General features: G+C 49.8%; 1 pseudogene; it reads left to right on the top strand.

Moving 5' to 3' along the window:
* The first annotated feature begins 4,441 nt into the window (after positions 1-4,441).
* LOC130888395 (28S ribosomal protein S9, mitochondrial-like) lies at positions 4,442-5,472 on the top strand (annotated as a pseudogene).
* Positions 5,473-15,665: the final 10,193 nt, after the last annotated feature.

The raw sequence follows: 15,665 nt of genomic DNA, 5'->3' as shown, positions 1-15,665 counted from the left end.
GAAATGGCAAAAATGGCTGGTGGGTCCCTTTGGAGTAGAACTGATACGTATATTCCTGATATGTTTCCCTTCCCACTTGGATTCCGCACTGGCTGAATTCTTCAGGGAGTGTCTAGCATTGTCTCCTCCCCAGAGACCCCATCCTATTGGTTCAGCACACAAAGCCTACCTAATACAGATGATGGGGCTCAAATTTTGCACTTTTTCTTATCAAGGGCTCAGTTACAGAGCCCACTGCCTGAGACTTTGAACCCTAGAATGACTACAGAGCTTCTAGGCATGTGGAGCCAGCTACAGAAGACAGGAGTCCGGTGCCTCCTGCTTCTCTGATCTCGCTGTACCTCATGTGGAGAATGGGCTATAATGGTTTGTTTCTTACAGCCCAACAGAAGAAACCCAAAGTCCCAGGCTTCTGATGGCCACACATCTTGCCCCTGCTCTGAGCATCTCCAAGTGGCTCTAAACAATCCCATCTCTCTTGGGGCTCAACCTTCATAATACATTCAGAATCCGTCTGACAGCTCAGCTCTTAAAGACACGTACAGCTCTTACAAAGGACCCACGTTCGGTTGTCTGCCGTGAGAGAGTCAGCATCATCTAGAGGGGGCATTACTGTCCCACGCAGCTCCTGTTGGGGAGTCACATCCAAGAGCAAAATCCTACTGAGGGTAGAGATAGAGGCTTTTGACAGTGACCCCATGTCCTGTGGTGTATGTAAGCTTATTAATACTAGATGAGTGAATATGGTTTTAAAGGGGCCGGAGAGATGGCTCAGCAGTTATAGCACTGGCTGCTCTTCCAGAGGACCGGGGTTCAATTCCCAGCACCTACATGGCAGCTCACAACTATCTGTCACTCAAGTCCCAATGACCCCCGATTCCCTCGCATAGACATACATGTAGGGCAAACATGGAATGCACATAACAAATTATAAATAGACTTTAAAATCAGTATACATAGCTGAGAAGGGGAAAATAGCTCTTTGTGGGTGTCAAGTTCATCTCAGGTCATGCCAGACAAGGTACCCTGGAAGGACCCATAGGACACTGGCACAGACTGACCCTGGAGCAGAAGGGGGGAAGGTTTGTAAGTACATTTTGAAGGTTACACTAACAGGTCACCATTGATGCATTAGATGTAGGGTCAAAATAAGGGAATGGATATCTAGAAGATCCAGGTCTGGCTGAAGGACTCAGAGGGTGGAACTGGAATCTGCCAAATGAGAGAGGACTGGGGCAATTACAGATCCAGGGAGGGGATTCAAGACCTACTGCTCCCCTTCATAATACAGGAGAGAACCTGAAGTCCAGGGGGAGGTCAGAGATCAGCGATTTTCTGTTCCTGACAGTGTCCATCTGGGTCTGGATCTGATTCTTATGGGGGGGGCAGTCCCTGGAGGCAGCTTCTCCTGACAACCTGACTTTAGGCAACATGTCGCTGGCCTGAATGCTGCCCCATCCCATGCTGGACACGGAGGGCTGAGTTATGTCAGATTCACCAGGGCTCTGGAGAAGCCTACATGACAATCCAGAAGGGCTTGTGGGCAGGGACCAGCAGGCTTGACTACAGCACAGCAGAAAGCTTAGCTTTTCTGGGTCAGTAGGGCAAAACTGGTTTGTCAACAACTGGAATGAAGCCTGCAGCAGACACGGCTCTGTCTGTCATCTGTGAGGTCTGGAAACCCTTTCCTGATCACTCCCTTGTCCCCCTTTCTCCCACTAAATCTCATCACCAGGTTCCCACAGGCCCCATATCCTGGGCTCACCCTAGTGGGTCGGAGCCAGAAGAATGAATGCAACTGATAGACATATGAACTCATGAACACTATGGCCGCGTGCATAGGGCAGGCACAGGTTCAAGGCAGAGGTGGCCCCACACTGAGAGGGGGAACTGGACACAGGGTCTCACCCCTAACCAAAATGCTAAGTGCAATTGATACCACCGAGCAAGGGAAAACCTAGTTTTCTCCGGTGGAGTGTCACCGAGTGTATTAAGCACAATCCCGGGGAGGCCCCATGCCCAGGAGTAGTTGGCCAACATAAAATGAACTCAGGGGTGGTTTTGCGCACATTTTGTGGGTGTTTTGCATCATTTGGGCGTTTTTTATCTTATTGGTCTTTTGCTTGTATATTTTAGCTTCTGTGTTTGTGCTTTTGTAGGAGTTCTGTGGATGTTTCTGGTTTTTGTTTTTTAAAGAGAGAGAGGGTATTGAATTGAGTGGGTGGGGAGGTTGAGAGGGGCTAGGAGGAGTTGGAGGAGGAGAAAAATAGGGTCAGAATATGTTGTATGAAAAAATTCTTCGATTGAAAAAATAATTAAAATTTGCTTTGAGATAAAAAAGAGAGAATTGAAGGTTGTGGTGATATATATATATATATATATCAGCTATAGTTTGTAGTTTGAGGGGGGAAAGAGCATGAATGCAGGCTCTAGGGAGAAGCTTGCAGTAACCCCATGAGACAATCTGACTGACGATGAGTCTCACCCTGGCCTCACTGGGCTAAATGCCACAGTGATAGCCTTAGAATCTTGAGAGCTTGTATCTGGTACCCGGTGACCTCCCCAGATTTTTGAAAGCCTGCATTTGGTGCCCAGTGACCTCCCTAGACTCTTGAGAGTCTGCATCTCAAACCTGGTGACCTCCTTAGACTCTTGAGAGCCTGCATCTGGTGCCAGGCTGCAGCTTGGTTCTGTGCACTCCCATCCCCAAAGGCTGTTTTAGAAGTTCTTAGGCAAGCTGGAAGGAGAATATGGGGGGGGTCCCCAGAACTCTGTGCTTTGACTATTGCTCCCATCCTGTCCATCTGGGTCACTTCATGGCTGTCTGCAAGAGGCTTCCATGAATCTCTAGATCCACTGTCTCCATAGTGGTTTGGTGGAGAAACTGAGGCCCAGAGGGAAGACGCTGTCTAACCAACCAGTAGGACTTTAGCAGGAGGGCTTAGAACTTTGTTCTTGCCCCTTCACTCCCCTGGTTTCTCCCAGACCCTCTTGCCATCCACCTCAGCTCAGGTGCAAGACAGCAGCTCTGACATGATCCTTTCTGTTGCAACCCTGAGAAGTTACTTCCCGATGTCAGAACACCATGCCAGCTGTAGAATTAGCTCTCCAGTTCACGTCCTTGTCCTCAGCCAACCATCTATACCCTTATAACCCTTAAAGTCTTCTCAGACTGGTTCACAAGGGTCCTCATGCACAGGGCATCTGAATGTATAAATGACCCCAGGCAAGTCCCCACACTTCCCCACACTATTTCCTTATTTTAAAATGACCATCATGTGACCTTTGAGGTCTGCTGGATTTATAAGATAATGTGTGGGGCATGGTGGTGCATGCCTATAATCCCATACTCATGCAAGCAACCCTAATTCAAATGAAGGAGTTGGGCTAGAGAGGGCTAGATGGTACTCCTTTCTTGCAGAGCAATGGAATTCAGTTCCCAGCACCCACCTGGGGCAGCTCACAACTGCCTTTAACTGTAGCCAGAGAAGATCTGATGCCCCCGAGGGCACCTGCACTGATGTGTACATGCACATACAAGTAATTTAAAACAAACAAATGAGGACTGGAGAGATGGCTCAGCGGTTAATAGCACTGCCTGCTCTTCCAGAGGTCCTGAGTTCAATTCCCAGCAACCACACGGTGACTCACAACCATCTGTAATGGGGTCTGGTGCCCTCTTCTGGCCTGCAGACAGACACACAGACAGAATATTGTATACATAATAAATAAATAAATATATATATAAAAACAAATGAAAAGTAGACTTGGGTGGTAGTGGTGCACGCCTTTTATCCCAGCACTCAGGAAACAGAGGCAGGCCTCCTGAGTTCGAGGCCAGCCTGGCCTATAGAGCAAGTTCCAGGACAACCAGAACTACATAGAGAGATCCCTGTCTCAAATACATACATAGGTATGTGTGTGTGTGTGTGTGTGTGTTTGTGTGTTAAAGTGTTTTGTCTGAATGTTTGTATGCAGACCACATGTATATCTGGTGCCCATGGAAGTCAAAAAAAGGCCAGCAGATCCCCTGGAACTGGAGTTATGAATGACTATAAACCATGTGAGCGCGGGAAACTTGCCCCAGGTTCTCTGCAGGAGCAACAGGTGCTCTGAACTCCCGAGCCATCTCTCCAGTCCCCCAAAGAATAAGTTTAGAAAACAAAACCGCTTTCTTTCAGTCTGAAGATTTCATAGAGACCACACAGGATGGGTGAAGCAATAGAGGAATTTGTTGAAACACACTTGGAACAAGTTAGAATAAGTTCCGAGGCCTGGCAAGTCCTCGATCAAGGTTTCTGGAGATTCGATGTCTAACGAGGATATTTTAAACGATGCTTTTTCTCACTGAATCTTCACATGGTGGAAGGCAGCAAGTTTCTGAAGCTTCTTGTATAAGAGCACTAATTCTGGACCACCTCTGGCTTTACCCACTCCGACTATGATAGAGCTATTAAAGCTAGTCCATACCACAGTTGTAACAATAAAGAAGAATGTCCAAGCCTCAAGACAGGAATCATAGACAGAGGATTTTATTACAAAGCAGATTGAAGACTTCAACATAGGGAAGAGACACTTAGCCAACATGATGGGAGAAGACCCGGAAACTTTTACCGAAGAGGATATTGACAGAGCTATTGCTTACCTTTTTCCAAGTGGTTTGTTTGAGAAGCAAGCCAGGCCAATAATGAAGCATCCTGAACAAATTTTTCCAAAACAAAGAGCAATCCAGTGGGGAAAAGATGGCCATTCATTTAATTTTCTCTTCTACACTGTCGAACAATCATACTGTTCATTAATGCATGAAGTTTATGGAAAGGTCCTCCAGCTAGAAACACACAGAGGTCCACTTTCAGAGAAAACTGAGTCCAATGACCAGATTGGCAGCAGATGGCTGATTAAGAAGGAACTAGAAGAAATGTTAGTGGGAAAACTGTCAGATCAAGATTATGTGCAGTTCATTCGGCTGCTGGAAAAGTTATTGACATTGCCGTATGGTCCTGCCGAGGAAGAATTCATGCAGAGGTTCTGCAAAAGTCTAACCATCCAATCAAAGAAGCAGGTGATCGAGCCGTGCAGCGTGACAAGCCAGGCACGGCCACGGCCTTCAGTGCCAGCGAAGGCAGGAGGAAGAGCGCCACAGCACGGAAGTGGGAAGATCCGTGTGAACGGAGTTGATTTCTACTTCCCTTTCCTGTCACACAGGACAGAGAACTGTTGATGTTCCCTTTCCACTTCCTGGACCGGCTGGAGAAACACAACGCAACCTGCACCATCTCCGGGGGTGGGAGATTAGCGCATGCGGGAGCCATACGCTTGGCAATGGCCAGCGCGTTGTGCAGCTTCATCACGGAGGACGAGATAGAGTGGATAAGACCAGCTGGACTATTTACTCCTGACCCGTGGATCAGAGAATGGAAGAAGCCAGGCCAGGAGGGTGCCCGAAGGAAGTTCACCTGGAAGAAGCGCTAAGACTTTCACAGGAACAAGGAGCACCTGTGTCTACATGCCTGGTTCGTGGTAGAGCACATTCGTGTACACTGACCAGGGGCAAGCAGCACATTTAGACGCTATTTTTAGTTTGAGTCATAACGTGATTTATTTTTAAGTGCTGTTCTGTTGTGATTATCATTAAAAATAATAAAAATGTTAGCTTAGTTAAAAAAAAAAAAGAAACAAAAGTATCACTGAGCTAGTGTGTAGGAAGTGCCCTTCTATGTGCTGTTATCCTAGCAGTTACTGAGAGCCAGCCCTCGGGATACTGTACCAGAGGTGTCATGTATCACATAATCACACAAATATGTGTAAAGCCACAACAGGGGAGGAATAAGTCCCTGGGATATCATCTGGGTTTGTCACCTTAGTGGCAAGGTGGGAAGATCCCTGAGGGTGGTGTAACTCAACCTGAGTGGATAGCATAATGGCCCTGCTTCAGCTCTAGGTCATTCTCAGCTCTGGGCCTTCTTATGGGGTGTGTGTCCATCAGGACCACCACATCTGGCGTCCTGTCACCTAGGAGAGAGACTGGCGAGTCACGCAGGTTAGCTCTGAGATGCTGGTGGCATCTGGATCCACTTCAGGCCTCATGTCCTGGCACCAAACTGTGCGGAACGATCACAAAACGTTAGGACTGTGAGCTGGACAGTGATGGCCGGCCGCCTTTAAACGCAGTACTTGGGAAGCAGAGGCAGTCGGATCTCTGTGAGTTTGAGGAGAGTCTGGTCTACAAATCGAGTTCCAGGACAGCCAGGGCTGTTGCACAGAGAAACCCTATCTCCAAAAAAAAAAAAAAAATAGTGGGACTATTGAATGGCATTCCTGCATAAATGGAGCCTAGAACAGCATCTGCTGAACGGAGGGTCCAGGATGGAAGGCAAAGCAAAAGTGGTAGGGCAGCCCAGAACTCTATTCTCCATGCTTTTTAACTACACTTGCTAATTGTGAGTATAGATGCAGTGAAGGTGACAACCTCTGAGACACGGTTCTCGCCCCTCACCGATGGGTCCCAGGGATTGAACTCAGGTCATCAGGCTTGGCAGCAGACACCTTTACCTGTTGAGCCATCTCACTCACCCCAGACCAGAAACTCTCCAGAGAACCTCCCAAGAAGTGTGAGTACAAAAGGATCCAAGAAAGAGAGAGCAAAGAAGCTGGGGGGCGGGGGGAGCTAGGGAAGAGACGGAATTGGGGAACTCAGGGGAGACTGGGTGGTGGGAGTAGGGTCAAGGATGCCTAGTGATGGGGGAAGGGTGAGTAGGGATAGGGTGAGGCCTTGCATGCGGAGTTCCTGGGAGACAGCAATGATGCTGAGTCCACAAGAACACAGGCTCGGGGTCCAGCCTGGAGGCCACTGGAGGCACAGAGCTAGGTTAAAACGTCTCCAGCCAAGCAGGACCATGGCCAGACCGCAAGGAAAACAAGCTGCAACCAGAGAAAGGAAAACTTCTGCAAAGCTGAACAAAAGCACCCCCAGCCCTCAGAGCCGCATGTCTCCCCAGAATCCAGGGTTCATGGAAAGGAGACAGACACGCCTCAGACAGGGATCTTCCCCCAGAAACTCCTCAAGGAACCAGCCCTACCTACCGCCTTCTGACCTGCAGAGGGGAGAGGATCAAGTTGTGTTATTTTAAACCACTAGCTGTATAATGTTTGGTACAGTAGCCAGCAGGAGACTGACACAGAAATAAAACACCTGCAGATGGCAGTTCTTAGCTCTGGGGGGCTGGGCTATAAGAATGCTTTTCTTTCTTTTCTTTCTTCTAATTTCTAAACTTCCCAATTTCCCTTTTTTCTTTTTCTTTTCTTTCTTTATTTCTTCTTCTTCTTCTTCTTCTTCTTCTTCTTCTTCTTCTTCTTCTTCTTCTTCTTCTTCTTCTTCTTCTTCTTCTTCTCCTCCTCCTCCTCCTCCTCCTCCTCCTCCTCCTCCTCTTTATTTTATTTTTATTTTTTTATTTTTGGTTTTTCGAGACAGGGTTTCTCTGTGGCTTTGGAGCCTGTCCTGGAACTAGCTCTTGTAGACCAGGCTGGTCTCGAACTCACAGAGATCCGCCTGCCTCTGCCTCCCAAGTGCTGGGATTAAAGGCGTGCGCCACCACCGCCCGGCTTCCTCCTCCTTTTTATATAGACAAAGTCTCACTGTGTAGTCTTGATCCTGAACTAAATATGTAGACCAGGCTAGACCTGACTTCAGAGGTCACCTGACTCTGCCTCCTGGGTGCTGAAGGCATGTTCCACCACACCCAGTTCTACTTTCTTTGGTTGTGGTGTGGGTATCTCTGTAGCCCAGACTAGTGTGGGATTCACTAAGTAGCCCAGAGTAGACTCCAACTCTGCACAATCCTGCTGCTGGGGCAGGGACCCTGGACTACACATTTTCTAGGCAAGCAATCTACCACCCAGTTTCATCCCCAGCCCTCTTACTTTTCGTTCTAAGACAGGGTCTCACTAAGTAGCCCAGGCTGGCCCTGAAGCTTCCACTCTGCTTCTTCTGCTCTCCCAGCAGCTGGGATTCTAAGCGTGTGTCACACACCTCCTCATCCTATCCACGTATGGGACAGGAGGGGACATTCAAAACAAAAGGTTCCTAGTCATCTCTACACACAGGGGCACTGATCTGAACACCCGTCCTTTGACCTCCTCTAACCTTAATGATTTTCCCAGGGGTCCCATCCCCAATAACAGTCACACTGGGGTGAGGTTTCAACTCATGAATTTGGGGTCACTCACACTGTCAGAATTTGGGGGCTGGAAAAATGACTTGGGTTAAGTCAGTGTGCTGCTCTTGCAGAGGATCCGGGTTTGGTTCCCAGTACCCTAGTCTGGAGGCTCACAACGGCCAGTGACTCCAGCTCCAAGGGAACCTGTGCCCAGTGCACATATTCACGCGTGTGTGCATGTGTGCGTGCGTGTGCGTGTGTGCAAAAACGATGACAAAACCTTTCAAAATTTGGGCAAGGAATGGGGCAGTCTGGGAGAACCAGCCATGGCTCAGGGCAGAGGGGCCACAGTCTAGATCCAAGACTGTGGGAAGCCAAGCCCAAGGCCCAGCCCTGTTACCAGTAGTCATTTGGCTCACCTATGTCCTAGGGAAAGGAACTGAACTCTGCCTCCTGGGCAGGGTCCTTCCTAGGATAAGACCCTCTTCGTACCCCCGTGTGTTGTCCTTCTAGGAACAGGCAAGGACAGCCTAGGCCATTACCCATAGTTCTCAGAGTCCACGGCCATCCCAGGTCCATGCCGACTTTGTCCTCCCTCTCCATCTCCCTGGGCATGTGGTGATGGCTTGTGGGTCCAAGGGAAAAGTTTGGGCCTACATCTAACCTTTACCTGAGCCACAAGCCCTGGGAATCCTGGCACAGCTAGGTTTTTACCATTTACCTGCGTCACACAGCCGTGGAGAACTGAAGCTGGAATGTGAATCCAATCTCACGCTCGGCTTGAGCCTCACTGCGCATGTGTGTGCGGAAGCCCACCACTGACCTACGGCTGAGAACCATAGCACATTCAAACCCAAACTTGAGCGATGGGTTCTTCTAGAGACGACAGGAAGCCACCTAGTCATGCAGGTCTCCCTTTTCAGGCACCTCTGAGTCTTATTATTGCTCAAGGACCTGTTTCTCAAGTGAACCTTCAATCCCAGCAGGCAGAGCCTCAGTAGGAGGAAGGACCTCCTGAAAAATAATATAAGCAAGACCAAGGTTTGACACTAAGGTCCTATTAGAGGAGAGCAGGCCTGGAGGGCTCCTTTTCTGGGACGGGTCAAGTCAGCCTGGGGTGGGCACATGGCAAGGTGAAGGTTGACAGGCAAGGCTCCACCAAGAGGGATCAGAGTGCTGTAAAACACTCCAGCCCTCAGAAGTATCCCCTGAGGACCATTCCAGGCTGGTGAGTGATACAGTCTTATTTCCGGCCGGTGACTCTTTGACCACTGTTCCCGAGAAGATAGGGATGAACGCCAGTGCAGCAATGAGACTGGAAGACCTGGAAGACTTCCTGGAGGCAGGATGCCTCAAGGAAAGTCAAATTCCTGGCAGAGGGAATTGCTTGTGCTATGGTGGGGTGAGAAGAGCAGGGTGCACGGTGTGGGAGGCTTGCTAGGAACTGCAGGCCCGTGGGCAGGAATTCTCTGACCGGCATGTCCCTGCGTCCCGCGCACCCAGCGCAGGTGTCAAGCGCCCTCTGGCGGCGCTCGTGGGCTCTGCGGCCACGGAGGGGCGACCGTGCGCACCAGGGTGGTCCGCCCAAGTTCTATCAGAACTAGAAAAAGAAAGCTTTGTGATAGAAAAATTATCGTTGGCTTAAGTTTCCTTCTTGCTGCTGTGCTAAAATTCTCGGACAAACGTAACTTAAGGAAGGACTTATTTGGGCTCACAGCTCAAGGTATGAGTCCGTTACGATAGGGACATGAAGGCAGTGGGAACTTGAAGCAACTGGCTACATCACTTCCACGTCCTCAGTCTGAGACAGGAGTGAACACATGCATGCTAGTGCTCCGCTCGCCGTTTTATATGTCCCAGAATTCCTTTCCCAGAGAAAGCGACAACCCACCATTAAAATGGGCTCTCCTACATCAGTTAACACAAGATGATGCCCCACAGCCATGCCAAGAGGTTCAACTTCCAGGTCATTCTAGATTTTGTCGTGCTGACAATTTACACCCACCATCACAAGCATATCCTTTGTTTTCTGAGGTGTTTTGTTTTGTTTTGAGACAGGGTCCTCATTACACGGACCTGACTATCCTTGAACTGTCTATATAGAACAGGTTGGCCTCAAACTCAGAGATCCATTGCTTATGCACACAGGATTAAAGGGGTGCACCATCATGCCCAGGCGTTTTCTAGTTTGATTGCATGTAAATAGAACCACACAGCAAGCTCTCCTTCGGCCTGAGCCTGGCTTCCTACACTCAGCAAAATCGTTTTGCGATTCATTCATTTTGTTACATGGTATTGACAGTTTGTTCCTTCTCATGCCTGAGTAGGACAGCACTGTCAGGCGACAAAGCTGCAGTCGGTTGGCCCATTTGCCATTCCATGAATGGATGCATTTCTCCTTTAGCTGTTACTAATGACACTGATGTGCACATTTCAATCATCTCTGTGCACCTACAAGTAGAATGGCTGGGTTGTGGGGCAGACATGTGTTTCACTTTTTAAGAAATTGAGGCATAAGCCAGACTTTTATTAAAGGTGCACCCCTCTAATCCTGGAACTGGGGAGGCCAAGCTAGTCTACATAGTGAGTTCCAGGCCAGCCAGGGCTACCTGGAGAGACCCTGTCTCAAAAACAAACAAAACAACAACAGAAACAATACTGAAAACAAACCACCTGAGTTGTCTCCAAGTGCCTGGGCACTTACATCTCAGCTGCTGTGCTGAGAATCCCAGTCCCACCCTGCGCTCCCCAACTACGGTTGGGAAGCTGTGTTTTGAAGGCTTGGCTCCCAGTGCGGCTGTGTCCACAGATGGGGAGGTGGTGTCTGGATCCATTGGCGGGGTCAGTATTTGACGGGCTGCCGTGAGATAACGTGACCTTAGAAGGTAAGACCTTGCTGAGGGCTGCAGGTCCTTGTGGGTGTTCCCCTAGGGAACATCCCCAGCCCCTTCTGTTTGCTCTTTAAATCCCGGTTGCTGTGAGGTGAGCTGCCTCTGCCACGCACGCCCACCACCTGACATTCTGCCGTAGACCCAAAGCAACAGAGCAGCGAGTGGCGGGCCATCACCTTGGAAACCAGGAGCCCAAACAAACCTTTATCCCTTTAAAACTGTTTTCTCGGGTATTTGTCTCAGTCCCCAAAATCTCACGACATGCCCACCTACGCTTGTCATGCTGTCTGACTTCTGAATGCTGTGAAGTGGGTGTAGCCATGTGTCATGGACACGGCTCCCTCCCTGCTAAAGGATGCTGAGTCTTTTCTCACAGTCTTCTAGTTTATCGCCTTGGGGCCCAGTTTATTCTAATCTGCTACTAAAAGACTGCTTTCTTTGTGGTGCTGAGGATGGAACCAAGTCTCACACACGGCATGTGCTCTACCGCTGAGCTGCACTCCAGTTCGACAATGGCTTGTCTCCCTATTTTCTGTCTGTAGGCGTTTCTTTCTATAGTCTCGATGCTACATTTCCTGTTTAGTGTATGCATGTGTGTGTGTGTGTGTGTGTGTGTGTGTGCTCTCATGAAGGCCAGAAGAGGGTATCTGATGCCCTCTACATATATATCTCTGCCTATTCCTTTGAGTTAGTTGGCATGTGGTTGTGGGACTCAAAGTGGTCTTCACGATCGAAGAGCAAGGACCCTTAACAGCTGAATTATCTCTCCTGCCCCTGCCTTCTGGGTGCTTGGATGACTGGCATGAACCACCATACCTGGGATTGAACCCTGGGCTTTGTGGTATGGGCTTCACCTGTCCTCCCACGCAGAGGCTGTGCCTACTCAGCCTCAGCACCCTGAGGCTGCCACCTCCTTCTCTGTGAGGAAGACCCTGCCCAGAGGGTGCCCTGGTCCAAGATTCAGTTGTGTTGACAGGCTCTTACCACACAGGAGCCGCTTCAATTCTTCCTCTGGTGGAGCCAACTTGGGTTTTCGGAGTGTGGCACAGGCTGCTGCCTCAAGTGGACAGAAGGGGGCAGCATGGAGGCAGGGCTGGAGAGAGAAGCTTGGCAGGCACCGGGCTCTGGATGGCCACTCCCTGGCCTGGGACCCTTTCGAGTCATCAAAGCAGTCCTGTTGCTAAAATTCCTTGCCAGGGGGAGAGGTGGCCAGCACCTACACCTCCTCCTCAGGTCCCAACGATTCCACCAAAGTTCACAAAGGAGCACCAGGGAGTTTACTGGGCTTACTCACAACCCAGAGGTGATGGTTGTTGGCAGGACTGTGGGTGCTTCTTGGCGAAAGGCTGCACATAGACAGTGTGAGCAGCAGGAATGATGACTTTCCCACAGCTGAATTAATGGAGCCCCCTCCCACCTATATCCTCTAGCCCCTCCCCCAACTCCCCCAAGATCCCGAAGTACTGTTCAATTAGGGAAGAATTAGGAAATACAGATGGTTGGGGGAAAGGGTTAAATACTCTGGTGAGGGACCCATGACCTTCCCTGCCCCCTCCATCTGTGAGGAGCCCAGTTGTAATTTAATTTTTTATTTTTTTTTTTTTTTGGCCAGGCACAGCAGAACTCCTGAAGATGGCAGTGGGCCTGGAGAACAGTCCTGCACAAGGTTTTGGTGTTGATGGCAGAGTTAAGAAGGAGATTCCCAATGGTTGGCCTCCTTCTGGAATCTCAGGAAGGCAGTGCCGCAGCCTCCATGAGGCTACCAGCCTTCCTCTGCATCCACTCAGGACTCTTCAGGTTTGACTGCATTTGAGGGGAAGAGGAAGAGGGCTGGGTTCAAACCCTGAATTTAATTAGCCTCCAGTTCCTCCTCGCAGCAGTGGATGAGTCACTGACATGGGCAGAACCCAACTTGTGAAATCAGGTCCCGTCTCTGCTGCCCAAGCCCAGAGTGAACTTGGCAGATGGATCCGGTCTGGTCAGGCCTTGGAAATGCCTGGTACTGGCCAGAGAGCAATCTTCAGCTGTTCTTCAGAAACAATAAGGCCACCAACACAACTGGAAGCCGCGAAGGACCAGGGCCTCCAATCACCCAGAGCTCTGTCCACTTGCTGGTTCCACTCAGCACCCAGTCCTCTGGCCTCTCCATAGGCGTGTGTTCTTTTTCTTAGGATAAGAACAGTCGGGAGCATGTGAAGTCTGGGTCTGCAGTTGCGGGGTGGGATGGGGGCAACTCCCCTCAGTCTCATCAACATCCAGCCCTCAAGGACCTGCGGGAGAAGACAGGCTGCAGGCAGAGGAGGACCCAACAAAACCATATTTTTTCTGAAACAGAGACCACACAGAGTCTAGGTGTGCAAGGGCTGCCAGGTGTCTGCCCATGGAGCTTGCCTAGGGCCATGTGAGTCCCATGTGAGCTGCCAGTTCCATCCCAGCTTGCAATGGAGGACACTGAGGCTCTGAGGCTGGGCTGTGCTCCCTCTTGGGGGGAGGGGGTGGTATCGGCAGAACTAGGGAGGACACTTCCCTGTTCCTCCTGGATGTCAGAACCTAGAAGGAAGAATCACTTCATTAACATGCACTTCCTTCTTGACTCATGGGGAAACTGAGGTCTGTGTCAGGGAAGGGGCTGGCAGTCACTGTGCACGATGGGCGGGGATAAGACTTGAACCCAAGCCCTACTTTTTCTGCTGTTTTTGATCTATAGCCGTCTTCCTCTACTGCCCCTGACCATGGCTCCATGATCCTGGTGCTGGCCCCTCTAGCTGCGACCTGGGGGCTCCTCAGAGAAAGTTGAGGAGGCTAAGGTCTCCTTAGCTAAAGCTTACTATAGCTTCTTACACAGACAGTGCCTTTTTTGACTCCTGTTCTGCCTGGTCCAGCTGTGGTCCACAGCAGCCCGGGAAGGGACCTTGGACATGAGAGTGCCTCTCATCCTCCCCCCCCCCCATAACAACGTATTACTGCTGATCTGTTCCTCTTGTGACCTCCTCAACTGTCACTGACAGCCAGCAGCCACCCCTACAGCCAGCAGGGGGTTTCACAATCTTGGGACAGTGGCTTTAGCCTCATCCAGTGTGTGTGTGTGGGGGGGGTCCCTGGGGGGGGTCCCTGTAAACACCACAACCAGCAGGGTAACAATTTCCGTGAGACAACAAGGAAATCTGGTTCAACACAAAGTAATTAGCTGGCGTTGTTTCAAACTTCTAAAGTCTGACCCCGAGCTGTTTACTATACGCATATTTGTGGACAGGGCAATTTTGGAAGCATGTTTCCTGGTAACAATTATTTCAATAAAGCTGAAGGTGTGACGCCATCAAATCCTTTGCAAAGTATGCATGACCTCTTCTAGAAGGGTCTATAGCTTAAGGGCCTAGGGGAGGATCTGGGGTGGCCTAGGTCATCAAGAGGTCACTGTCTCAGAGTTTCTATTGTGAAAAGACACCGTGTAAGAGATGACCTTAAAACAAAAATATTTACTTGTGGTGGCTTGTTTATAGTTCAGAGGGTCAGTCCATCACCATCATGGCAGGACATGGTGCTGCGTAGGTAGACAAGGTGCTGATTAGGTACCTACTACACGGCGATACACAAGCAATAAGAAGTAGACCGTCTCACTGGGCATGGCATATCTGAGACCTCAAAGCCCACCTCCACAGTGACACACTTCCTCCAACAAGACCACACCTACTCCAACAAGGCCACACCTCCCATTAGTGCCCCTCCCTTGGGAGGCCATTTTCTTTCAAACCACCACAGTCACCAAACTACAAAGTACATGTGACATGTTTGACATCTCCCCTAGGAATGTGATCTATTGACTGAGAAACAATACTCAAGATAACGGTCTAGGGAGGAAGGGTCCGAGATAAGCATAACAGTCTGGGGGATTCAAGTGTGGCCTGACCCTACAGATAGACAGATCACCGGGCTATCAACAACACCTACCCTAGCCTTCTGGGTGGAAAACAGGTACACAACCCTTCCACTGAAGAGACAAGCCTGCATATCTAACATTCCTGGTTTCCCTAGTGCTTATCTGTGGGTACAAGGACCTCCATGCCCTCTACAATCCTTCTGTTCACTTACTTTTCACGGGTTCACATGCATTTATAGAGGGCCTACTGTGTGTCAGCTCCGGAAGGCAAACAGCTGTGTTCTTCCTCAAGGGTCCAGCATCACACCCAAGAATTACCCGCCCCCCTGCCCCTCCCTCTCCCACTAGTCCACTTCTTTCTCCAATAGAAGGACACAGGGGTTCTGGGCAGGAATAGGCTTTTAGGGATCAAGGAGAACCAGACCTGGAACTGGGTCACAGATTCTCAACACTTCCCTGGAAAAATGATATCTGAACTTGATGCAAAGGAACTTTCCAGACAGAGGAAATAACACTAAGAGTTCATGGCTCGAAGAGTGGAAACAAATACAGATGCCGAAATTGCAGTAGGGAGAGGCAGGGGGCCCCAGGGTATCTGGTCCCACCTTCAGAATAGGAAGGATGGACATTTGGGCTTTGAAAAAGTCTCTCCAGCCGGGGGTGGTGGTGCACACCTTTAACCCCAGCACTTGGGAAATGGAGGCAGGTGGAGCTCTGTGAGTTTGAGGCCAGCCTGGTCTA

Source organism: Chionomys nivalis, chromosome 17, assembly GCF_950005125.1.
Source record: "Chionomys nivalis chromosome 17, mChiNiv1.1, whole genome shotgun sequence".
In the NCBI taxonomy this organism is placed as follows: Eukaryota; Metazoa; Chordata; class Mammalia; order Rodentia; family Cricetidae; genus Chionomys; species Chionomys nivalis.
Note: the sequence above shows the minus strand (reverse complement) of the source record. Positions and strands in the feature narration are given on the sequence as shown.